At 45.3% G+C, this 24,890-nt stretch overlaps 1 pseudogene; it reads right to left on the bottom strand.

Annotated features, from left to right (window-relative positions):
* Positions 1–496: 496 nt before the first annotated feature.
* LOC101045096 (creatine kinase B-type pseudogene) lies at positions 497–1,709 on the bottom strand (annotated as a pseudogene).
* Between the last annotated feature and the right edge of the window lie 23,181 nt (positions 1,710–24,890).

The following is a 24,890-nucleotide window of genomic DNA, read 5'->3' as shown; positions in this document are numbered from 1 at the left end:
ACCACTGTTTAATTCCCGGATATTGTCATCCCTGCAAAATGAAACCTTATACCCAATAGCAGCCACTTGCCATTCTCTATTCTCAGCCCCTGGCAACGACTAATCTGTTAATACGTTCTGTCTCTTTGGATCTGCCTATTTTGGTCATTTCCTATTCCTTTTGTGTTTGGTTTCTTTCATTTGGCATAATGTTTTCAAGGTTTACTATGTCATAGCATCTATCAGTACTTCATTCCTTTTTACGGCGAATAATATTCCATTGTATGGATAGACCACATTTTATTTAACCGTTCATCAGTCGATGGTACATTTGGATTGTTTCCACCTTTTTTTTTTTTTTTCAGGCCAAAACTGCAGTTTATTTCAGCATCAGCAATATCTTAGCAATTGAAAAAATAAACTCTAGCAAGGGTGATGGAAGTCTCTACAGCACGGCCAAGGGCTCATCAGGCAGCCATCATCAGGGGTACATGGCAGGCACTGCCTTAGCAATAAGTCAGAAAGCAGCAGGGCTGGTGGTGGGTGCAGGCTGAGCAGGTATGAGGCCATCGGTGGCCTGGCCCTGCTTTGGTGGCTGCTCCATCTCAGTAAGTAGCTTCATAATGCCCACCTGCATCTGCACCAGCTCCACCTCCTAGAAGCCCTGGCAGTCAGCGTTGGAGACTTCGAAAACCCCTCCCACCGCGGCCACATCCACACCATCCATGCCTGAAGTCACAGCCTCTTTTTCTTTTTTCTTTTCTTTTCTTTCTTTCTTTTTTTTTTTTTTTTGTTTTGTTTTTGAGACTGAGTCTCACCCTATCACCCAGACTGGAATGCAATGGTGCGATCTTGGCTAACTGCAAACTCCACCTCCCGGGTTCAAGCGATTCTCATGTCTCAGCCTCCCAGTAGCTGGGATTACAGGCGTCTGCCACCACACCCGGCTAATTTTTGTATTTTTAGTACAGGCAGGGTTTTACCTTGTTGGCCAAGCTGGTCTTGAACTCCTGACCTCAAGTGATCTGCTCCCCTCGGCCTCCCAAAGAGCTGGGATTACAGGCGTGAGCCACCATGCCCAGCCCGAAGTCACAGCCACTTAAGCACCTCCGAGAACTTCTCATGCTTGCCCAGGTAGGACAGCCTGATGTGCACACCTGCCCGCAGTCCTGTGCCCAGGTTGGGAGGGCAGGTGAGGATGGCGCTCAGGTGAGGTTCCACATGAACTCGTCGTTCCTAGACTTGAAAGTTTCAATCCGGGGGAAGCCGGGGCAGAAGCAGTAAACGCCTCCTTCGTGTTGCTCCCCTGCTGCACAGAGATGACCCACAGGTGGTCCTCGTCTCCTGTCCACACCAGGAAGATCTTACTGTCCTTTTGCCAGATGCCACGGGCTTCGGGCCAGGCCATGCCCGAGAGCAGAAGCAGGGGTGGTACCGGCTCGTGGAAGAGGAAGTGGCTGTCAATGAGCTGCTGTTGCTCCTCCGCATCCGTCCTGCTGTTGTGCGCGTCGTCCGGGCCCTCCAGGTCACGGTCCAGGCTCCAGGGCATCCACCGTAGGTCCCAGCGGAGGCAGAAGCCGCGTCCTTGGGCACGGTGAGCTCAGCACAGTTGAGGCCAGATGGCCGCCGCCCAGCAGCTTGTAGGGGTTGAGCTGAGTCTTGCGCTCATCGCTGGGCTGGTAGTGCCGTGCAGGCCCGGCAGTATGGGGCCAAAGAGATCCTTGAACAAGTCGTCGGACTCCTAGTTTCTCGCATGCGGCCTTCGGCCCTGAGTACAAATGGCCCAGGCTGTCCACACGGGTCTGGATGGCGTCTCCAGCGCTAAGCCACTCCTGGCACGCAGCTCCGCGATCAGCTGGGGCAGCGCCTTGGCCATTGGGTCGTGGTGGCAGCTCAGGTCGGGAAACTCTTTCTCCACCCGGAAGCGCAGCTTCAGCGCTCCGCGGCTGTAGGAGAGGGCTTGCTGGGGCATTCGGTCCCTCCGCAGCTCTGCGCGTGGTCACTTTTTAACCATTTTTTTTTTTTTTTTTTTTTGAGACAGAGTTTCGCTCTTGTTACCCAGGCTGGAGTGCAATGGCGCGATCTCGGCTCACCGCAACCTCCGCCTCCTGGGTTCAGGCAATTCTCCTGCCTCAGCCTCCTGAGTAGCTCGGATTACAGGCATGTGCCACCATGCCCAGCTACTTTTTTTTTTTTTTTTTTTTGTATTTTTAGTAGAGACGGGGTTTCACCATATTGACCAGGATGGTCTCGATCTCTTGACCTCGTGATCCACCCGCCTCGGCCTCCCAAAGTGCTGGGATTACAGGCTTGAGCCACCGCGCCCGGCCCTACTTTTTAACCATTTAAATAATTCTGCTGTCAACATTCATATGTACACTTTTCTCGTGAGTATATTTTTAGTGTTAGAATTGTGGGATCATATGCTGACTCTATGTTTATTTTTTTTTCCAGGCTGGAGTGCAGTGGCACGATCTGGGCCCACTGAAACTTCCGCCTCCCGGAGGAGAGAGTTGTTCAAGCAATTCTCCTGCCTCAGCCTCCCCAGTACGTGGGATTACAGGAGCCCGCCACAACATCCAGCTAATGTTTGTATTTTTTTAGTAGAGACGAGGTTTTACTGTGTTGGTCAGGCGGGTCTCAAACTCCTGGCCTCAAGCGATCCACTCGCCTTGGCCTCCCAGAGTGCTGGAATTAGAGGCGTCAGCTACTGCGCCCAGCCTCTATGTTTAAATTTTTAAAGACTTGCCTGTTTTCCAAAGGAGCTGCCCTACTTTTCTGTTTTCTCTTTAGCAATCTTTCTTTTAAAAGATTATTTTGGTTTTCAATTTATTTCTTTGGGTTTTAATGTAAATATTTAAGTTTTCATCCTTTCATTGTTAGTCAGTATACCTTCACAAATAACATCATCTGTGCTCTTTTATTTTATTTTATTTTTTTCTCTGAAGCAGAGTCTTGCTCTGTCGCCCAGGCTGGAGTGCAGTGGCACCATCAGCTCACAGAAACTTCTGCCTCCCGAATTCAAGCAATTCTCCTGCCTCAGCCTACTGAGTAGCTGGGATTTACAGGCGCCCACCACCACACCCAGCTAATTTTTGTATTTTTAGTAGAGACAAGAGTTTTGCCATGTTGGCCAGGCTGTTCTTGAACTCCTGATCTCAAATGATCCACCCATCTTGGCCTCCCAAAGTGCTGGGATTACAGGCCTGAGCCACCGTGCCCAGCCCTGAGCTCTTGACTTTACTTTTTGGCTTTCTCTAAAAACCAAAAATGTGGTCTGGTGCAGTGGCTTATGCCTCCAATCCCAGCCCTTTGGGAGACCGAAGTGGGCAGATTGAGCTCAGGAGTTCGAGACTGGCCTGGGCAACATGACAAAACCCCATCTCAACAAAAATTAGTCGCCAGGCGTGGTGGGACCCACCTGCAGCCTCAGCTACTCAGGAGGCTGAGGTGGAAGAATGGCCTGAGACCAGGGAGGTTGAGGCTGCAGTGGGCTGTGACTGTGCCACTGCACTCCAGCCTTGGTGACAGATGGAAAACCTGTCTCAGACAAAACAACACAACAAAATACTGAAAAAAATAAAGATGATAAAGTTTGTTTTGCCACGGTTTGGTGAAAAATAAATGAAACAAATTTTAATTCCTTAATGTAGGTAATAAGATTAAACCATATATATTTTAAAGGCCTATTTAAAACATTAAATGATTATTAGTAGCAGCTTAATTGGGTGGTTCTGGCCCAGAGTCTCTCAGAAGGGAGTTGTAATTGAGCTGTTGGCCAGGGCTGAGCATCTGAAGGCTTGACGGGAGGTAGGGGATGTGCTTCCAAGATGGCACCCACCCCTAGCTATTGGCAAGAGGCCTCATCTCTTGCCAGATGGACCTACCTGTCTATAGGGATGCCATAATGTCCTTGTGACATGTCAGCTGACTTCCTTCCCAGATGAAGTGATTCAAGAGAGAGGCCCACTTTGGGAGGCCCAGGAAGGTGGATCATTTGAGCCCAGGAGTTGGAGACCAGCCTGGTCAACACAGGAAACCCTGCCTCTGAAAGAAAAAAAAAAAAAAAGAACAGAACAGAAAGAAACGAAAAATTAGCTAGGCATGATAGTGCATGCCTGTAGTCCCAGCATGGAAGGATCACTTGAACCTGGGAGGTTGAGGCTGCGGTGAGCTGTGATCATGCTACTACACTCCAGCCTGGGTGACAGAGTGAGAGCCTGTCCCCATCCCCAGGCCACCCCTCAACCAAAAAAAAAAAAAAAAAAAAAAAAGAAATGCTGAGAATAAGGTTGCAATTATTTTCACAGCCAAGAGATAGGCCTTCGGAGTCCCACTGATCCAGAAAAAAATGAGACAAATCTGTGTAGGTCATCTATCCTTGACCTGAAGACAGAAAGAAAGAACAGGATGAGTGCCAGAAGAGTCCACTTTCACTGTTTTCTGATGCTATTTCTAACTTTGCTCAAGATCCTTCGTACATGCTATTAAAGTGACTGCAGGTACTTCGAATCTCACAATAAGCAATTAGACCTGGCAGGAGGTTCTTTAATAATAAGTATTAAGTACTTGATGAATGAACCAAAATGGCTATTCAAAGCTACTTTTTGTTCTTTCTTGTATTAGAACCTGAGCTTCCCCTGGAGATTGGAAGAAATAAGATGTAGCCTCCACCTCTACACCTGTCACTGTTAACATTCAGGACACAAAGCCCCTATAAATGACATTTTACATTTTTGGTGGGAGAAGAGGAACAGTAAGAGGATTAGCAGATCTTTAAGATAGAAACATTCCCCCTTATCTTAGAAAATAGATCCTAGGGCAGGCGTGCTGGCTCACACCTGTAATCCCAGCACTTTGGGAGGCCGAGGCAGGTGGATCACCTGAAGTCAGGAGTTCGAGACCAGCCTGGCCAACATAATGAAACTCTGTCTCTACTAAAAATACAAAACTTAGCTGGGCGTTGTGGCACATGCCTGTAATCCCAGCTACTGGGGAAGCTGAGGCAGGAGAATAACTTAAACCTGGGAGGTGGAGGTTGCAGTGAGCCGAGATCATGCCACTGCATGCCAGCCTGGGCAACAGAGCAAGACTCCATCTCAAAAGAGAAAAGAAAAGAAAAGAGATCCTGAGTTATAAATTAGAGGGCTTTGTTTTCTTTCTTTCTTTCTTTCTTTTTTTCTAGAAGCTTTGGGAATCATCACAATGCTACAAATGTGGTCATGGCTTGTTTATTCCTTTAATTTTTTTAAACAAATTTAATATATTTGCACAAAGGAATCATTGTCAAATAACAATAACAAAAATAAATACAAATAACTGTCCAGCTGGGAGCAGTGGGCTCACATCTGTAATCCTAACACTTTGGGAGGCCAAGGCAAGAGAATCGCTTGAGCCCAGGAATTTAAGACCAGCCTGGGCAACATAATGAGGCTTTTTCTCTACAAAATATAATAAAGTTAGTCAGGCATGCACATCGAGGCTGCAATGAGCTATGAGCAGTAGCAATGAGCTACTGCACTTTAGCATGGGCAACAGCAAGACCTCATCTCAAAAACAAAAAAACAAAAACCCAAAAACTGTCCAGATGAAGAGTATGAGAAGCCTCATTTTTGGCTAGAAAGAGAGCTTTTCTTCTCCTACAAGGCTAATAACACACTGGGTGGACACATTCATTGTTGAAAAGCCACAGGCTCAAAGCAGCTCAAGAGGCAGCCTCTTTTGTAGCTGGGTAACTCTGGATGGCCCAAGCCAGGAACTGCCCTTACTGAGCACTGAACTCAGCCCGCTGCCTGCCTTGTACACAGAGGAGCCTTTAGGAGTCTCACACCCTGCTTTGCCGCCTTTGCTTTTCCTTTTCATGCTATTTACTATTTATTGGGCATCTACTTTGCATCTCGTCCTTTACAGTACTTGTTATTCGTTCTCTTAAACCCTGCAAGGTAGAATCATGAGACCCATCTTACAGGTAAGGAACATGAAACTCAAGAGAGTATATAAATCAGGAATCAGAAATTTTGCAAAATAAAAACTCAACTCAAAATGGCTTAAGCAAAAAGAGTATTTTCTGGCTCACATAACCAAAAGACCCAAGAGTCTGATGGGCTTCAGGCACAACTGGATCTAGGCATTCACGTGAGCCATCAGGGCCCCATTTCCCTCTCTGCCCCTTGTTTCTGTACCCCTGGCAGGTAGGCTGCCCCTTGTTGGTGTGGAGGGATGACTGGAATAGCCAAATACACTACATTTCATTAAATGTGGCAGCCATGAAAATGCTCCATTTGGATTTCTTTTCAAAAATAATTTGCAGGCCGGTATGGTGACTCACACCTGTCATCCCAGCACTTAGGGAGGCTGAGGAGGAAGAATCACTTAGTTATCAGAAACAAAGAGACCCTGATTGAGACCCCAAGAGACGGTTCTTGGAGCTTATGCAAGAAAGAATTCAGAGTGAGTCTATAAAGTAAAAGCAAGTTTATTAGGAAAGTAAAGGAATAAAAGAATGGCTACTCCATAGACTGAGCAGCCCCAAGGGCAGCTGGTTGCCCATTTTTATGGTTATTTCTTGATTATAATACAAGGGGTGGATTATTCATGCCTTTCTTTTTTAGACCACATAGGGTAACTTCCTGATGTTGCCATGGCATTTGTAAACTGTCATGCCACTTCATTGAGGATGACCAGAGGTCACTCTCATCACCATCTTGGTTTTGGTGGGTTTTAGCTGGCTTCTTTACTGCAACCTGTTTTATCAGCAAGGTCTTTATGACCTGTATCTTGTGCTAACCTCCTCTCTCATCCTGTGACTTAGAATGCCTAACCATCTGGGAATGCAGCCCAGTAGGTTTCGGCATTATTTTACTAGCTCCTATTCAAGATGGAGTTGCTCCAGTTCAACACCTCTGACAACTTGAGGCCAGGAGTTTAAGACAAGCCTGAACAACATACTGAGATGCTATCTCTACAAAAATAAAAATAAAAATTAGCAGTCATGATGGTGAACACCTATAGTCCCAGCTACTTGGGAGGCTGGGTGAGGCAGGAGAATCACTTGACCCCAGGAGTTTGAGGCTGAGGTGACCTATGTTTGTGCCACTGCACCCAAGCCTGTGCAACAGAGAAAGACTCTGTCTCAAAAAAAAACAACAACAAAAAAAAAAAAAAAAAAAAAAAAAAAAACCAAAAAAAAACAAAACCAAACGAAAAACACAAAAACTTGCCATTCAGCTGCAAGGAGCAGAGTTAGTTACCAGACTCCAGCTGTAACTTTCAGGATCCATGCCTGGCTCAGTCAGCTACCAGCCAATGACTGAACATAGCAAATGTGCCAGGGCCTGGTCATTTTTGCCCAATGAATGACTCCCGTAATAAGCAATCTTTGCTCCAGAGCTCAGCAGAGAATGTAATCTCTGATTGTGTTCTGAGCTTCTCCCTACCCGACCCTACTTCCTCCTCCTTTATCCTTCAAGGCTGTTTCCCTTTTCCCCAAACAGAACTCTGGTACTTCAAACTCCATCCCTGCATCTTCCTCCCAGACACACCACACCTCACTGACCCCATCCCCACTCGCAGCAGCGTTCCTGGCTTCCCCTATTCCTTTGGATCTCTGTATGCTTTTCAGTTGCTCCCTCTGTATGCTTTTCAGTTGCTCCCTAAAGTGCAGCAGGCTAGTCAGGCTTGTGGGCTGGTCAGAGGTTTCTGCAACAGTTGTGATAGCTGCAGAAAAAATGGATGCAAATTCTGCAGCCTCAGAAGAAATGAGTGAAATTTTCCATGCTTGGTTTATTAGAGCTATTTCTGAACTAGAACTTTTAGGATTTATGAAACCTACCAAATAGAAGACGGACCATGTGGCAAGGTTAACATGGGACAGCTGCTAGAAAACAAATGAGTAAAGCCAGAACTATCACAATGAGTTTAAGAGAAAAAGGAGGCCAGTCATATTTACATACCACTTGAGGAGCCTGTTTCAGTGAGAAGAGAATTGTGTAATCCCCGCATGATGTTTCACCAGAAAGTATGTTGCTAACCTCAAACAAGTGGGGAGCTCAGAACACAATCAGATATTACATTCTCTGCTGAGCTCTGGAGCAAAGATTGCTTATTACGGGAGTCATTCATTGGGCAAAAATGACCAGGCCCTGACACATTTGCTATGTTCAGTCATTGGCTGGTAGCTGACTGAGCCAGGCATGGATCCTGAAAACACCTGGGGAGTACTTCAGAATCTAACAAATAACATACTTACGTGATAACTAAAACCCCTCACACATTATCACTGTACTTCTCACAAAGTCATTACTAAATTATGAGTAAATCATTCTTTTTTTTTTGAGATGGAGTCTCACTCTGTCTCCCAAGCTGGAGTACAGTGGCACAATCTCAGCTCACTTAAACTCTACCTCCTGGGTTCAAGCGATTCTCCTGCCTCAGCTTCCCCAGTAGCTGGGATGACAGGCGGCCACTACCACCATCTCCAGCTAATTTTTGTATTTTTAGTAGAGTTGGGGTTTTACCATGTTGGCCAGGCTTGTCTCGAATTCCCAGCCTCAAGTGATCCACCCGCCTTGGCCTCCTGAAGTGCTGGGATTTCAGGCATGAGCCACCACTCCCAGCCTATGAGTAAATTATTCTTGAAGATACTTTATCCAACCCAACATGCCGAAAGTCCATAGTGCCTGGGATGACTCCCCAGCTTCCCCTCCTACCCTCCCACTTGATGCATGACTGATAGGTGAGAAGTTCAATACCAAGCCCTTGGCCTGCATTCAGACCTCCTGAAACAACTTCCCCTCTAGGGTTGCCCTGCAGGTCAGGCTGGAGCCATCTCCACAGGACAGGTGATCCACCCACCTCGGCCTCCCAAACTAGGATTACAGGTGTGAGCCACCGCACCCAGCCTAAACTGTTCTTGTTCATTCCTGGGCATAGGCCAAACTAACTTTGGGAAGGAATTTAGTTTCGTGGTTTGACTCTGAAACAAAAGTGATAATAGCCCTTTCCCGAAAAGACCCCCCTTTTCCTGGGGCCCAGTCTGCATTTGCCGGGCTAACAAATTAGCTACAAGATTAGAAATTGTGGTTTAGGGGTCATGCAGACTCTGGCTCCAAGAGTCTGAACCGCTCCAAATTGTTCCTGGGGATAACATCACTACGGTAAAACCTAAGACCAGCGCTGGAGATATTTTGCAGATCCTGCACTCGATGGATCAGCTGACACCACTCAGACTCATAATCTGACTCAACCAGTTCTGCCATCCCACCCAGGAGCAGAAGACAGCAAGAAAACCTCACTTCAACCCTCTATCATTCCATCTCCAACCTGAACAATGAGCACTCCCCACCTCCCAACCCCATACCAACCAATTTATCTTTAAAAACTTTGATCCCCGAATGCTCTGATTTGAGTTATCATAAAACTCCTGTTTCCTGCACAGCCGGCTCTGCATGAATTACTCTTTCTCCATTGCAATTCCCCTGTCTAGGCAGGTCTAGGCACGGGCAAGGTGAACCCATTGGGTGGTTACTCCCTACCTATTTTCTGCTAGAAACCTGAATCATAAATAGGACCATGACAGGATTTATTTTTTTAAATATCCATCTTTTTAAAAATTCATCTTTTTTTTTAAGAGACAGGTCTCCCTCTGTGGCCCAGGCTGGCATGCAGTGGTGTGATCATAGCTCACTGCAGCCTCAAATTCCAGGGCTCAAGCAACGCAGCCTCCCAAGTAGCTGAGACCACAGGCATGCACCACCATCTTTTGTAGAAACCGGCTCTTGCTATGTTGCCCAGGTTGGCCTCAAATTCCTGGACACAAGTGAGCTCCGGGCCTTAGCCCCTAAGGTTCTGGCATTACAAACATAAATAAGCCACTGTGCCTACCCTTAAATATCTGTCTATCTATCTATCTATCTATCTATCTAATCAATCTATCATAGCACTCTAGAGATTTGGAATGAAACAGAAAATAATGTTATGGAATGATTGTCCATTTTTGTCATCTAGTCAATTTGGCTTTGGGACTCTGTAATAATCTGATTTAGAGATAATATTGAAAGTCTGATTTTAAGGTTCTTCCTGAATATGAAGGTAGACATACTGACCTCCCACTTTTTCCCCAAATTGGCCCTCAGAAAGTCCTTTCAGCTGGCAACAGCCAGTAAACAACTTGCAAAAGCTGGCATCTGGCACTAGATGGCAGCTGTGACCCGATGTTGTTGCTCACCGAAGCCCATTAACAATTCCAGCTTGCCTGGCCCAGCAGGTTCACCATTCACAGTCCAGCAAAAGCCAGCTCTCCCGCTGGCTCTCCACTCTCAAATCAGGGTTAGTTCACATTTCTCCCATGCAGAGGCAATTCGTGATTTTTCCAGCACCTTGGGTACCTGGGACTTCCTGCCCTGTCAGGGCCTGGGAAGGTTCCTATTGGTATCTCTCTCCAACCACCCTCCCTCAGTGTACCCGTTGCTAGACACTCAAACACAGATGCAAACCCAAGGGTCAGGGTCTCTGGGGAGAAGACCAGAGTATAGACACTTAGAGGGAACTCTCCTGGTTCAGGAAAGATTGCTGTGTTGGGGCTCTCCCTGGCTAGATGACCTGCATAATCACTTTAGTTGCCCTCCCCTACCCTCTTTGGACTTAGCAAATGAGTGCCATTGGTCTTACATGTAACTGAAGCCCTGTGCTAACTAGCCTAAGTCAAATAAAAAGATGGGAGAGTTACTTAGTTAATAACTTTTTTTTTTTTTTAATCATCCAGGCTGGAGTCCAGTGGCACTGTCATGATTCACTGCAGCCTCAGCTTCCTGGGCTCAAGAAATCCTCCCACCTCAGCCCCCTGACCTGACTAGCTGGGACTACAGGTGTGCACCACGGTTTTTTGTTTTGTTTTGTTTTTGACAGAGTCTTGCTCTGCCACCCAGGCTGGAGTGCAGTGGCACAATCTCGGCTCGCTGCAACCTTCACCTTTTGGGTTCAAGTGATTCTCCTGCCTCAGCCTCCCAAGTAGCTGGGACTACAGGTGCCTGCCACCATGCCCCGCTAATTTTTGTATTTTTAGTAGAGACGGGGTTTCGCCATATTGGCCAGGCTGGTCTTCAACTCCTGACCTCGTGATCCACCTGCCTCAGCCTCCCAAAGTGCTGAGATTACAGGTGTGAGCCACCTCGCACAGCCCTTTTTTTCTTTTTTCATTGAGATAAGGTCTTGCCATGTTGCCTAGGCTGGAAACTCCTGGACTCAAGCAAGCCTCCCACCTCAGCACCACAGAATGCTGGGATTACAGGCATGCTACTTTGCCCAGCCTAGCTTTAAAAGCCATATGTGTGTTAATTTAGATGCAACTATACCCATAGGAGTTTCAGGTATGGCTGGATCCAGGTGCTCAAAAAAAAATTAGAAATTAATTTGTCTCCATCTATCTCTACCCTTCTCTTTCAGGCACAATATCCAAAGTGCTGAAAGAAATGCAGGTCTTTCTTCCTAGTTCTGCCAAGAGTCTCAGACTTTACTGAAATTCAAACTCATTCCTAAGTTAATCACGTAGGAGGAGGCCTGGGAGATGACATACTCAATTTGGCTAGGTCAAGTGCCCATTATTAGAAAGAAGGGTAGGTCAGGATGAGAATGAGGGAGGCTTAGATCCTTAGAAAATCAGGGTCCTGCCACCTGCAGAAGACACAAGCCAAGCTAAGTCATCAATGCCCACGATGATCAGGCATTCCCCCTCCTACTCACTTTCATCGGTTTACTCATTCAGTACACCTCAGGACCTCCTGAAAGCACTTCCAGCCCTCCTTCTCCCTTCTTCCCAGATCAAAGTCCTGCTTATCTAATCTCTGGATCCTCCTATCAGACTGTCTCCTAACATTCTGTGTTTTTTTTTTTCCTTCAAAGCACTGATCAGTTCAGGATAATATTGTGATACGTGTGATTATTAACCTAGTGTGTAAACTTTCCGCTAGAATATAATCTTCAAAGGAACAAAGTCTTGGTGTCCCCAGAGCCTCATACAGTAACTGGCACATAGAGAGTATTCAATTAATGCACATTCATTCATTTGATAGTTGTCTATAAGAAACTGAGGAAAATAAGTTCAATCAGACATAGCCCCTTTCTGGCCTCTACCTTAGTGATGGAGGCTGACTAGTAAATCAATGATCACTGTCCAATACAATGCTTTCTCCAAGAATGGTGAACTCAAAGGACCCCGGGGAGGAATATCAAAATCAGAGGGATCCAATAGAGTTTCCCAGCAGAGTCATGACATTGTTCTAACTTTAGGAAAATGAGAAGGCATTAGACAGATGAAGGAGAGGAAGAAGATTCCCTCTGAAGCATATTGGAAAACACAGAAATGTTATAGTCTGATGTATTCTGGGGGGACTTGACAAGCTTAGTCTCATTGCATTAACTCTCTAGAACAGAAAGTAACTATCTGAGCACCAGGTCTCTTAGCTAATCCAACGCCTTTTCTTCAAAAGCAGAAAACAAAATGGCAGACTGGGCATGGTGGCTCACACCTGTAATCCCACAACTTTGGGAGGCTCAGGTGTGTGGATTCCTTGAGGCCAGGAGTTTGAGACCAGCCTGGGCAACACAGCAAGACCCCATCTCTTTAAAAAAAAATTTTTTTTAATTAGCTGGGCATGGTGGCATGGCCTGTAGTCCCAGCAACTTCAAAGGCTGAAGTAGGAGGATTGTTTGAGCCCAAGAGTTTGAGGCTGCAGTCAGCCATGATCACACTGCTACACTTTAGCCTGGTGACAAAGTGAGGCCCTATCTAAAAAGCAACAGTAACAACAACAAAAAGGAGATGCATCAAAAGTAGAATTTTTTTCTTTTTTTTTTTTTTTTGAGACTGAGTCTTGCTCTGTCATCTAGGCTGGAGTGCAGTGGGGTGATCTCAGCTCACTGCAACCTCCGCCTCCCGGGTTCAAGTGATTCTCCTGCCTCAGCCTCCCAAGTAGCTGGAGCTACAGGCATGCAACACCATGCCTGGCTAATTTTTGTATTTTTAGTAGAGACAGGGTTTTGTTCTGTTGGCCAGGCTGGTCTCAATCTCCTGACCTCATGCCCACCTCAGCCTCCCAAAGTGCTGGGATTATAAGCGTGAACCACTGTGCCCTGCCAAGAAGAATGTTTCTGGACAAAAAACTGGATACAAAGAATCTGGAGGCAGTCTTTGATGACATCAGTGCCTGGTAGTAGAACTTAAGTAAACATGCAAATCCCTGGATAAAAGTAATTGGCATCGATATGGTTTGCTTTAAACAGAGAGCAAGCCAGCCAGGGATCTAGCCCATTAAGAATTTAAGCAGACTCCTAAAGGCACATAAAAGAAACAAAGGGTAAAAGAAATCACTTTAAAACAGGAAGATTTCTATAACCCTGTCTGTGTAGAAGAAAAATGTTCCCAGCTTCGCATGCCATTCGCTGCCAGGATCTGAGATTGTTACTAAGAAAGCAATGGGAGGAGGGCGTTGAGGGAAATAAGATGCCAGGCCAGGACACAAGCATAGAGAATTTGACATTTAGGGTTTGAAAAGATCTGGAACACAAGCCTCTTTTGCTTTTCAGGCTTCTCTTAATTGCCACGTTTGAGGCCTGGGATTTATGAAGAAAGGACTTTTCAAAAAGACAATTTGCACTTCATTATAGAAAAAGTGCAATTGCAATCCCCAATTTCCCCTCTAGTTGCAATCCTGAGTCATTTGTGGCACAGCTGTGTCAAGCAGAGAGCAGAGCTATAAATGGTTTATAAATCAGTGAACAACATCACAGATGGAAGCAGTTGCTGCTGCACTGGCTGGCAGCAAAACTGTGAATCAGTCTAAAGTTCTAGAACAATGTTTGTGAATCAAACCTCACAGTGAAATTACCTTAATGGTATTCAACAGCTATGCCCTCACCTGCAGACTATCATCAAGGCAAACCACACTCCAGCATGTGTGGGGGCCAAGGAGACTTTCACTTCACCCGTGGAAGGTTCACTGAAAAACAAGCTCACAAAACGTAGGTTATTTGGAGAAGCATAACATGTATACATAGGAGCCTTCTGAATGAAGACCCAAAGATGCGGAGGAAGTTGTCCATTTGTATCCTTAGCCAAAGTGGACAGCCATGTAGAAACAGGATTGGACAAAGGGTCTGAGCTAATGCTGATCGACAGAGTGGGGAAACTCGATAAGGTATGTCGGTCTGGATTCTTCTTGGCCTCCTGAGCAGCATTCCTTCCCTCTAGGTATAAGGCAGGAGCCTCTCTGGAATAGGCATCTTGTAACCTACAGTCAAACAGGGTAGGCCAGTTTTTTCACAGAATATTTTTAGGTTTTACGGTTGGCTTTGGGGAAAAAGGGTTCTGGTATCTATGACCTGCCTTGAGGAAGAAGGCTCCTAGTTTCTATAACTAGTTTTGGGGGAGAATGGGACTGAGAGACAGGAGGGCAGGAGAAGGCCGGCAAAAACCTTTTGCGTCTGAGGCTGTTTCTACAGCCTTCATCTTGGGGTGTTTTCTGAGCTCCAACACATCCGAAGGAGTGAGATCTGAAAGTTGCCCCTTCCAGACTAAGATGGGCAAACTGATGAAACGGATCACTTCAAGCCGCAGCATCACTGTCCTAGGCCAAAGGAACACTGTCCTTTGTTGAACGCTTGCTGCATTAGGAATTTCCCCTACTCCCTCCTAAGGATCATGAACTCTCAATAATGGCAAAGACTTCTAGATCTTGTTCCATGCCAGTCAGCATTCTAAGTATTTTATGTGTATTAAATCAATTTGATGTCAATAAATTTATGAAGGTGAGACTATTATCTCCCATTGTACAGGTGAGGAAAATGAGGCGCAGAGAGATTTGGTAACTTACCCAAGGTCACATACCCTTAAATGGTAAAGCCATTGTTAGAACCAAGGTGGTTTGGCACCACAGTACACATTCTTAACCACTGTGACATTCTGCCTCTTTTTGTTGTTGTTAATTCAATTTTTTTAAAAAACTGAGGCGGAGGCCAGGGATGGTGGCTCATGTCTGTAATCCCAGCACTTTGAGAGGCCAAGGTGGGTACGTCACTTGGCCAACCTGGCCAGCATGGCGAAATCCTGACTGTACTAAAAATACAAAAATTAGCTGGGCATGGTGGCGGATACGTATATACCCAGCTACTTGGGAGGCTAAGGCAGGGAGAATTGCTTGAACCCAGGAGGCAGAGGTTGCAGTGAGCTGAGATTGTGCCACTGCACTCCACCCTGGGCAACAGAACGAGACTCCGTTTCAAAACAAAAAACAAAAAATTTGAGATGGGGTCTTGCTATGTTGTCTAGGCTGTTCTCAACTCCTGGGCTCAAGAAATCCTCCCACCTCCACCTCTCAAAGTGCTGGCATTATAGGTATAAGCCACCATGCCTGGCATTTTTTATTTTTAGATAGAGTCTCGCTCTATTGCCAGGCTGGAGTACAGTGGTGTAATCTCGGCTCACTGCAACCTCCACCTCCTGGGTTCACTGCCTCAGCCTCCTGAGTAGCTGGGACTACAGGTATGCGCCACCACGCCCAGCTAATTTTTGTATTTTTAGTAGAGACGGGGTTTCACCATGTTGACCAGGTTGGTCTCGATCTCCTGATCTCGTGATCCACTTGCGTTGGCCTCCCAAAGTGCTGGGATTATAGGCATGAGCCACCATGCCTGGCCTTTTTTTGTGTGTATGAGATAGTCTCACTGTTGCCCAGGCTGGAGTGCTGTGATGCAATCTTGCCTCACTGCAACCTCTGCCTCCCAGAGTCAAGTGATTCTTGTGCCTCAGCTTCCCAAGTAGCTGGAATTACATGCGCCCACCAACAGCCCAGCTAATTTTTGTATTTTTAGTATAGTTCGGGTTTTGCCATGTTGGCCAGGCTGGTCTTAAACTCCTGACCTCAGATGATCTGCCCGCCTCAGCCTCCGAAAGTGCTGGGATTACAGATGTGAGGCACTGTGCCCAGCCTTTTTTTTCCCCTTTTCTTTTTTAATTATTTTTTTAATTGAGACTGATGCTTTTCAGAGGGGGTGTCATCTGAGCTATGCTGAGCTATCCCTTGTCATATCCCCCCTCCCTTTCTCTTCATTCAAGGGGTCTGATGAGGCTGCCTTCTTCACTGGTAACTAGCAGTAGAGTCTTTGACTAGGTATGAGCCAGTCGGATGTCAGCCTTGCCCCAACCTTGGTGATCTGGGTGGGACTCAGGCTGGGGCCGTGATGCAGTGAGAGCCAGTGAGTCATGATGGGACTTTTCCTGAGGCTTCTGGGAGAAGTTCTCTGTTCTCTGCTGGTTTTGGATGGCAGGGAGTTCAGCAAGGATTGACTGTAGCCCTTTCACTACATGAGGGGAGGCTGCCTGAGGGGGAGTCCACAAACAGAGAAAGCAGAGCAAAGAGGGGACCTGGACAGCAGACCAGGGGACACAGCAGTGACTGGGGCATCACCAAGAGCACATAGTGTTGGGCTCATGTCACACAACGTAAATGGGACCCGGGTCTGGGAAGGGCAGTATTTATTGCCATCACCTCGTTTGAACCCTGAATCCAGCCACTCCTGAAGTGTCAAATACCTCCACACTCCATGAACCAATGTATATCTTTTTAAAAGCCAATATAAGTAGGGTTTTCTGCCACTTGAATCATAATGCATCCTAATCCAAGCAATCTCAATAAGCCTAGCAAAAACAGAGCCAGAAAGGCCATTAGTTACTAGTGCTGAGATGGAACAGTAAGTCTGCCAGTCAAAAATGAAACTGTGAATCAAAGTCCTCGCTATGCTAAAAAAAACAGAGAAACAGCCAGGAACGTGTTTCTAAAATCCCCAACCATTCTCGAGCGTGCCACTGTACTACAGCATGTGTGACACAGCGACACCGTGTCTCAAAAAAAAAAAAAAAGTAATACTACAAATGTTAGCTAAGAAGGTGAAAAAAAATAAAATTGAAAATAAGGAACAAAGAAACAAAAAGCATGTGCAAAAAAAATGACAAATATTGAAGCCATGCAAATAAGATCTCTGGAAATAATTAAAAATCTAGGATGTTGGAGCTCTAAATTATTTTGAGCCTTAGATGTATGTTACCTGACAGCCAGCTGTAACCCTTTGTTACTGATTCTAGATTAGCCTTCTTACTTATTTACCTTGTTTTGCAAAATGTCGCAAATGACTACAGGGCATCAGGAAATGACTCGTCACTGCTGATCTTCATTATAGATTGACTGCCCTTTTACTCTTCTCACACAAAGACTTTTTGGCCAACACATTGTCATAAAATGGAATGCTAAATACACTCTTAAATTGGAAAGAAAGGTCAGCAAGTGGTTCACACCTGTAATTTCAGCACCTTGGGAAGCCTAAGTGAGAGAATTGTTTGAGGCCAGGAGTTTGAAAGCAGCCTGCACAACATAGTGAGATTCTATTTCTTCTTATTCTTTTCTTTTAAAATTAGCTGGACATGGGGGCACACACCTGTAGTCTCAGCTACTCAGGAAGCTGAGGTGAGAGGATCCCTTGAACCTGGGAAGTCCAGGCTGCAGTGAGTCATGTTTGCACCACGCCACTCCACCCTGGGCAACAGAGCAACACCCTGTCTCAAAAAGAAATAAATATATAGGAAAGGAAATGAAAACCAGTTGAAAAGAAACCTAACCATATAGAAAAGGAAAGAAACTAAATGGTTGTAACTTGTGCAGCCTCATATAGAAAATGATCCTATTTCTTTGTTTTTTGCCTATTTAAACAAGAACTTAGCTTTCAACTTCAGAACACTGGCCGCATTTCTCTAGAGTCTGGGTGTCTCAGATAGTCATTAGCAACATTTTGCTCAAAGAAACTCTTTAAAACAGGATTCTGATCCTTTCAATTATTTCAGATTGGCAGTTCCAACGTATTATAAATAAGAGTAACAGCAAAAGAAAACCAAATTAAGCAACTAACATGGCAAATACCAAAAATTATAAGTATATATATATTTAATATATATTATATATTTAATATATATTATATATTTAATATATATTATATATAATATATTATATATTATATTTAATATATTTAATATATATTATATATATTATATATATATATATATATTTTTTGAGACACAGTTTTGCTGTGTTGCCCAGGCTGGAGTGCAGTGGTGTGATCTTGGCTCACTGTAATCTCCACCTCCCAGATTCAAACGATTTTCCTGCTTTAGCCTCCCAAGTAGCTGGGATTACAGGCATGTGCCACCACACCCAGCTAATTTTTGTATTTTTAGTAGAGATGAGATATCACCATGTGGGCCAGGCTGGTATCAAACACCTGACTTCAAGTGATCCCCCTGCCTCAGCCTCTCAAAGTGCTAGGATTACAGGCATGAGCCACCACACCCAGCTCAAAAACTATAATTCAAGAAAACTTTGTCAAAGATTTGAAACTACATATTGGCTGGGTGTGGTGGCTCACACCTGTAATCCCAGCACTTTGGGAAGCCAAGGCAGGTGGATCACTTGAGCTCAGGAATTGGAGACCAGCCTGGGCAACATGGTGAAACCCTGTCTCTACAAAAAATACAAAAATTAGGCGGGTGTTGAGGCACACGCCTATAGTCCCAGCTTCTCAGGAGGCTGAGGCAGAATTGCTTGAGACTGGGAGGTTAAGGCAGCAATGAGCTCATGACACCACTGCCTCCAGCCTAGGTGACAGAGTGAGACTCTGTCTCAAAAACAAAAAACTAAAGTGTGAGTCAAGATTTTGTATCTGAGTACAAGGGACACAAAAATTAGCAACCTCTCAATGTACAAAAACTCAGGCATCCTGCTTAGAATCATGGTCACTTTAAGGGAGAAATGGTTGTGATTGAGATGTGGTATGTGGATAGTTTCAGAGGTAGCTGACAAAGTTCTATCTCTAGTCCTGAGTTGTAGCTGTAAGGTGAATTATTTACAATAATTCACCATATGTATGTTTTGTGTGTTTTTTTTTATATCTGTGTCATATTTTATAATAAAAGGTTTAAAAAATAATGAAATACAATATATAATAATTACATTAGGGAAACTTGAATATACGCTAGGGGTAGTATTAGGGAACTATTGTTAAATATGTAGGTATAATATAATGGTATTGTAGTTATGGAGTAGGATGTTCTTGTTTTTTGGAGATACATGAAGAATTTCCTATAATTTACTTCAAGGGCTGGGCATGGTGACTCATGCCTATAATCCTACCTACTCAGGATGCTGAGGCAAGAGAATAGCTGGAACTCAGGAAGTTGAGGCTGCAGTGAGCCCTGATTATATCACTTTTCTCCAGTCTGGGCAACAGAGCAAGACTATGCCTCAAACAAACAAACAAACAAGCTTAGAGTGATACCAGCAAGATGGTAGACTAGAAAGTTTCAGGCCCTTGTTCCCACTATGGAAACGTTAAATGAACAACTAGATACTGGCTAAAATAATTTAACAGGGACTGTGGAAATCAGAAAAAAGACCAGCAACTAAGTGAATGTACATCTAAGAAAAAGCCACATTAAAAATGGTAGGAGCCCAGTATGATGGCTCATGCATGTAATCCCAGCACTTTGGGAGGCAGAGGTGGGCAGCTCACTTGAGCCTATGAGTTTGAGACCAGCCTAGCCAATATGGTGAAACCCTGTCTCTACGAAAAATACAAAAACTAGCCAGGCATGGTGGTGCATGCCCGTAGTCTCAGCTACTCGGGAGGCTGAGGCAGGAGAATGTTTGAGCCTGGGAGGTAGAGGTTGCAGTGAGCTGAGATCACACTACTGGCACTCCACTCCAACCTGGGCAACAGAGCTAGACTCTGTCTCAAAAAAAAAAAAAAAAAAAAAAAAGGAAGGAAGTTCAGCTTTCCTGGGGAAGCCTCAGGAAATCAGGAAATTTACAATTTACAATCATGGCAGAAAAGAAAACAAACATATCCTTCTTCACAGGGTGGCAGCAAGGAGAAGAGGAGAGCAAAGGGAGCAGAAAGCCCCCTTTGATAAAACCATCAGATCACTTATTATCATGACAACAGCATGGAGGTAACCACCCCATGATTCAATTACCTCCCACTGAGTTCCTCCCACAACTCGTGGGGATTATGGGAACTACAGTTCAAGATGAGACGTGGGTGGGGACACAGCCAAACCATATCATTCTGCCACTGGCCGCTCCCAAATCTCATGTCCTCACATTTCAAAACACAGCCATGCCCTCCCAACAGTCCCCTAAAATCTTGACTCATTCAAGCATTAACTCAAAAGTTCAAGTCCAAGTCCAAAGTCTCATCTGAGACAAGGCAAGTCCTTTTCCACCTATAAGCCTGTAAAACTAAAAGCAAGTTAGTTAATTCCTGGATACAATGGAGGTACAGGCATTGGGTAAATACACTTATTCCAAATAGGAGAAATTGGCCAAAACAAAAGGGCTACAGGCCCCATGCAAGTCCAAAATCCAACAGGGCAGTCACTAAACCTTAAAGTTCCAAAATGATCTCCTTTGGCTCCATGTCTCACATCCAGGTTATGCTGATGCAAGGGGTGGGCTTCTACCACCTTGGGCAGCTCCACTCCTTTGGCTTTGCAGGGCACAGCCCCCTCCTGGCTGCTTTCATGGGCTGCTTTCGAGTATTTGCAGCTCTTCCAGGTACATGGAGCAAGCTGTCAGTGGATCTACCATTCTGGGGTCTGGAGGATGATGGTCCACTTCTCACAGCTCCACTAGAAAGTGCCTCAGTGGGAACTCCATGTGGGGGCTTCAACCCCACATTTCCCTTCCGGACTGCCTTAGCAGAGGGTCTCCATGAGGGCTCCTCCCCTGAAGCAAACTTCTGCCTGGACATTCAGGTGTTTCCATACATTGTATGACATCTAGGCAGAGGTTCTCAAACCTCAATTCTTGACTTCTGTGCACCCGCAGACTCAACACCACGTGGAAGCTGCCAAGCCTTCCTCTTGCACCCTCTGAAGCCATGGTCCAAGCTGTACCTTGAACCTTGTTAGCCTCAGTTAGAGTGACTGGGATGCAGGGCACCAAGTCCTGAGGCTGCACACAGCAGGGGGGCTTTGGATCTAGCCCTGGAAGCCATTTTTTTCTCCTAGGCCTCCTTCTGGGCCTGTGACAGAAGGGGCTGCCATGAAGGTCTCTGACATTCCCTGGACATGATTTCCCCATTGTCTTTGTGAGTAACATTTGGCTCCTGGTTACTTATGCAAATTTCTGCAGCAGGCTTGAATTTCTCCTCAGAAAATGGGTTTTTCTTTTTTTCTTTTTTTTTTTTTTTTTGAGACGGAGTTTCGCTCTTGTTACCCAGGCTGGAGTGCAATGGCACGATCTCGGCTCACTGCAACCTCCGCCTCCTGGGTTCAGGCAATTCTCCTGCCTCAGCCTCCTGAGTAGCCGGGATTACAGGCACGCACCACCATGCCCAGCTAATTTTTTGTATTTTTAGTAGAGATGGGGTTTCACCATGTTGACCAGGATGGTCTCGATCTCTTGACCTCGTGATCCACCCGCCTCGGCCTCCCAAAGTGCTGGGATTACAGGCTTGAGCCACCGCGCCCGGCCGAAAATGGGTTTTTCTTTCCTACTGCATCCTCAGACTGCAAATTTTTCAAACTTTTATGCTCTGCTTTCTCTTAAACACTTTGCTGCTTAGAAATTTCTTCCTCCAGATACATTAAAAGAAGTTCAAAGTTCCACAGATCTCTAGGGCAGGGGCAAAATGCTGACTGTCTCTTTTCATAGCAAGAGTGACCTTTACTTCAGTTCCCACAAGTTCCTCATCTCCATCTGATCACACCTCATCCTGGACTTCATTGTCCATATCACTATCAGCAAGTTGATGAAAGCCATTCAACAAGTCTCTAGGAAGTTCCAAACTTTCCTACATCTTCCTGTCTTCTGAGCTTTCCAAGTCTCAAATAAGTTCTGAACTTTCCCACATTTTCCTGTCTTCTTCTGAGCCCTCCAACTGTTTCAACTTCTATCTATTACCCAGTTTCAAAGTCACTTTCACATTTTTGGGTATCTTTACAACAGCGCCCCAGTCTCTGTGGTAACAATTTATTGTATTAGTCTGCTGTCATGCTGCTAATAAAGACATACCCAAGACTGAGTAAGTTATAAAGAAAAGATTTTTAGGTCAGGCATGGTGGTTCATGCCTGTAATCTCAGTACTTTGGGAGATCGAGGTGGGCAGATCATGAGGTCAGGAGATTGAGACCATCCTGGTCAACATGGTGAAACCTCATCTCTACTAAAAATACAGAAATTAGCTGGGTGTGATGGTGTGTGCCTGTAGTCCCAGCTACGTAGGAGGCTGAGACAGGAGAATCACTTGAACCCAGGAGGTGGAGGTTGCAGTGAGCCAAGATTGTGCCACTGCACACCAGCCTGGTGACACAGCGAGATTCTGTCTAAAAAAAAAAAAAGGCAGGGGGGAGAGTTTAATTGACTCACCATTCAGAATGGCCAGGGAAGCCTTAGGAAACATACAAATATGGTGGAAGAGGAAGCAAATACGTCCCTCTTCATATGGTGGCAGCAAGAAGAACTGCAGAGCAAAGCAGGGAAAAAGCCCCTTACAAAACCATCAGACCTCATTAAAATTCACTCACTGACATGAGAACAGCATGGAGGTAACCACCCTCATGATTCAATTACCTCCCACTGGCTCTCTCCCACAACATGTGGGGATTATGGGAACTACAATTCAAGATAAGATTTGGGTGGGGACACAGCCAAACCCTATCACTTGCTTTTCCTGTATTTGTGCCACTGTACTCCAGTTTGAGTGACAGAGCAAGACCTTGTCTCAAAAAAAAAAAAGAAAGAAAGAAAGAAAAAGAAAACAAAACAAAACAATAGCAACAACAACAAAATCTCAAACAATGGAGTTGGCTGGAGCATTTCTTCATCTCTGAGAGGCTCTGACCATAATAGGATTCTGGGAACACTAGACTGGTACAAGATTGTCAGGTCTTTGTAAGATTTGTATTTTTCTCCTATTTGTTTGATATATGCTGTTTCCCCAAACTCTTCAAAATCTGAGATTCTCTGTTCTCTCTGTCCTAAGGCAACAAGAAAGGAGAGCTCTGCATTGGTGGCCAAACTATCCATATCCAACCAAGTATCTAATCCAGCAAGCTTAGTACCTGAGTCTAAGGCAAAAAAGAAAAGCTAGGGCTGGGCACAGGGGTTCACACCTGTAATCCCAACACTTTGGGAGGCTGAGGCAGATGGATCACTTGTCAGAAGTTTGAGACCAGCCTGGCCAACATGGTAAAACCTCATCTCTACTAAAACTACAAAAAACTAGTCGGGCATGGTGGCATATAACTGTAATTCCAGCTGAGAATCACTTGAACCTGGGAAGTGAAGTTTGCAGTGAGCTAAGATCATATTATCGCAGAGTGAGACTTCTCTTGGAAAAAGAAAAAAGAAAAAACTGGGAGCTGGAACCAGAGCCTTGCAGTTAGCTGAATACTTCCAGTTCATTTCCAGCTTATGAGTTGGCACTATTCTTTGCTTGTAGGGAAGGAGCCTGTGGCCAGCAGTCTCTGGCCTCATCCAGCTGGGGCTTGCTGGCATCAGTGCCACATCATCTATCAGAAACAGTCCTCAAAAGCCTATCCTCAGACGGGCGAGGTGGCTCACACCTGTAACCCCAGCACGTTGGGAGGCCGAGGCGGTCGAATCAGGAGTTTGAGGCCAGCCTGACTAACATGGAGAAACCTCATCTCTACTAAAAATACAAAATTAGCCAGGCATGGCGGTGCATGCCTGTAATCCCAGCTACTCAGGAGGCTGAGGCAGGAGGATCGTTTGAACCCAGGAAGCAGAGGTTGTGGTCAGACAAGAATGTGCCATTGCACTCTAGCCTGAGCAACAAGAGTGAAGCTCTGTCTGAAAAAATAATAATAAGCCTATCCTCCTCTCCTTTCCTGAAATCTGGCTTCTCCAGTCCTTCACTCTGTTACCTTCAGGAAGAGGCAGCATGCCCTGTGTCTGAATAGATGACTTCTGCCCTGAACAGAATTACAAGTCAATTATATCTTAGCACAGACATGGGTTTCCATTTGGAAGTTCTGACTGCCATGTCACCCAGAGAAAATCTCAAGTGCTCCCAGTCCCAGTTCCCTTATCTGTGCAACAGACTCGTAGTACCCACCTTTCCGGGGTGTTGGAAAATTCAGTCAGAGGACAAAAGGGAAAGCACAGAGCAAATTCTAAAGCTGTTTTTGATGGAGACAGCTACTCTCATTACTGGGATGGGAAGGAGAGAAACACTTCATTTCAGATCTCAATTGGCTTATGGAATAGATAGCAGTAGCAGCTCCCATTGGAGCTACATATTTCCTTATAATGTGGAGTGGGGTTGGATAACTGCAAGGGTCTTCTGGGATCTGATAGTCTGTCCTTCTCTCAACCTGGGGGAAATAAAGACACCAGTGTCCTTGGGAAGGCCTGGGCTTGCCCCACCTCACTTGCTATCTGCCTGAGGAATACCACAAATAATTTATGCATTTATTGGTCATGAGTTACTAAAAAGATGCTTGGCACATGTCTGTAATTCCAGCACTTTTGGAGGCTTAGGTGGGAGGTTTGAGTTCAACACCAGCCTGGGCAACATAGCAAAACCCTGTCTCTACAAAAAAATAAAAAGAAAAAAATTCTTGCACACCAGGTGTGGTGGTGCATGCCAGCAGTCCCAGCTACTTGAGAGGCTGAGGCAGAAGTATCACTTCAGCTGAGGAGGTCGAGGGTGCAGTGAGCCAGGATATTGCATCACTGTTGCACTTCAGCCTGGGAGACAGAGCAAGACTCTGTCTCAGAAAAAAAAAAAAAAATGCTTGGAGTGTTACCAGCAAGATGGTGAAGATGGGAAGACCGTGGACTAGAAGA

The sequence above is a fragment of the Saimiri boliviensis genome, chromosome 1 (assembly GCF_048565385.1).
Source record: "Saimiri boliviensis isolate mSaiBol1 chromosome 1, mSaiBol1.pri, whole genome shotgun sequence".
NCBI lineage: Eukaryota > Metazoa > Chordata > Mammalia > Primates > Cebidae > Saimiri > Saimiri boliviensis.
Note: the sequence above shows the minus strand (reverse complement) of the source record. Positions and strands in the feature narration are given on the sequence as shown.